Below are 2339 nucleotides of genomic sequence, written 5' to 3'. Positions count from 1 at the left end.
CTATTGTGAAAAGAGCAGCAACAAACATGGATGTACAAGTGTCTCTGCAATAGGATGAGTTCTTTGGGTATATGCCAAGGAGTGGTATAACTGGGTCAAATGGTAGGTTCATTTGTTGTTTTTTAAGAGTTCTCCACACTGCTTTCCATAGGGGTTGAACAAGTTTGCAGCCCCACCAATAGTGGATGAGTGTTCCCCTTTCCCCACATCCTCTCCAACATTTGGTATCATTTGTTCTCTTGGTCTTAGCCAGTCTGACTGGGGTAAGATGAAATCTTAAAGTGGTTTAAGATTTAAGATCTCTATTACATCAGCTTTTTATACTACTTTATTTTCATGTCTCTTATAGATAATAGTATATCATCCGATATACTCTATCCACCAATAGTATATTGGTGTTCTAAAAAAATATTTATCCAATTTTTTAGCTGGGTATGGTGGCACATGCCCTTAATCCCAACACTCAGGAGGCAGAGGCAGTTGGATGTCTGTGAGTTCAAGGCCAGCCTGGTCTACATATTGAGTTCCAGTACAGCTAGGGCTATAAGGAGACCCTGTCTCAAAAAGACCAAAATAATCCCCTAAAACTGGAGTTAAGGACAGTTATTAGCAGTCATGTGCGTGCTGGGAACCAAACTCAGGTCTTCTACAAAAGTACCCAGTGCTCTTAAGTGCTGAACCATCTCTCTAGCCCCTTGATTGGTGTTTTTAAAAAATATTTTATTGTTGGGGCTGGAGAGATGGTTCAGTGGTTAAGAGCACTGACTGCTCTTGCGGAGGACTTGGGTTTGACTCCCAGCACCCACATGGCAGCTACAAACTATCCTTAGCTCCAGTTCCAGAGGAATCCAAAGCCCTCTTCTGATCTCCAAGGCACTGCACAATACAGGTACACTCACATACATGTAGGCAATACACTCATACACATAAAATAAAAATAATAAAATATTTTAAAAAATATTTTATTGTTACAGCTGGGTGTGGTGGCACATGCCTTTAGTCCCAGCACTTGGGAAGAAGAGACAGGTGGATGGATCTATGTGAGTTCAAGGCCAGCCTGGTCTACATAGCAAGTTCCAGGACAGCTGGACCTACAGGGAGACCCTGGCTCAGAAAAAACAAAATATGGAGCTGGAGAGATGGCTCAGTGGTTAAGAACACTGACTGTTCTTGCAGAAGACACATAAAAAGATAATAAATAATTTTTTGAAAGACCAAAATATTTTTAAAATATTTTATTGTTATTTTATGAGTGTATCACTGCATGTGTGTAAGTGCTCCTGTGTCATGCAATACTCATGAAGGTCAAAGAGGGTGTCAGATCCCCTAAAATTGGAGTTAGGACAGTTGTTAGCCACCAAGTGGGTGCTGGGAACTGAACCAGGGTCCTCTTCAAGAGCAGCTGGTGCTCTTAACTGCTGAGCCATCTCTCCAGCCCCTATATTTTTTTTCTGTCTTTTTGAGACAGGGTCTCCTTGTAGCCCCAGCTGACCTGAACTCACTATGTAGACCAGGCTGGCCTTGAACTCACAGAGATCCACCTGCCTCTGCCTCCCGAGTGCTGGGACTAAAGGCATGTGCTACCACATCCAGCAAACCCCTGTATTTTTAAAGCACTTTTAAGAGAATGCAAATAGCTGGAATGTTGGAGAGGGGGAGACCTGGAGGGCAGACATGATTCATACCTTATGCTATTACACGATTAATTTCATTGGGGTTACTTACAGTAGGAGTTTCGGTGAGAGATGACTTACAGGATCAGAAATGACTCAAAATAGCCCCTTCACCAAAGCTCACCCCAGCTTGGGTGACTGCTCAGGAAAGTAGGAAACCTGAAGCGCACTGCACAGCCTGCAGGCAGCTCAACATGTTGGAAAGCATCCTGTCCATGCAGCTCAGCTGGTCTGAGAATCTTCTAGGCTGTTTGAGGGCCTCACAGCAGTCCTTAGGGCTGATGTATACTTGGGGAGGGAGGAGCCTAGTGAATCGGGTCAGTTTCAGGGATTTCCTGAAGGTATTAAGATGTTTTCTTCCTGAGCTTAAGGAGCGTCCCTGTGGGATGAAACATTTCACCTCCCCTCAGGAAACCCGAGTTACAGTTGTATCACCACCTGTGTTTCAGTGAGTTCCCTTCCAGGTTTTCTTCCGTCTTATCTGGAGGAAACTGCTACTCAATAATATCTTTCAAGGGGGCACTGAGGGGAAGTTGGATCAAAATGACAGTAGGAAACAGAGAGGGGAGAGAGAGAGAGAGAGAGAGAGAGAGAGAACATGGTGCTTACTTAAGTAGGTTTGCTGTAGACTAAGCATCAGCACCCAGTGCTTCCTTACTAAGTTGC

Source organism: Nannospalax galili, unplaced genomic scaffold, assembly GCF_000622305.1.
Source record: "Nannospalax galili isolate Female #2095 unplaced genomic scaffold, S.galili_v1.0 scaffold960, whole genome shotgun sequence".
NCBI lineage: Eukaryota > Metazoa > Chordata > Mammalia > Rodentia > Spalacidae > Nannospalax > Nannospalax galili.
The sequence above is the reverse complement of the archived record's forward strand: the minus strand, read 5'-3'. Positions refer to the sequence as shown.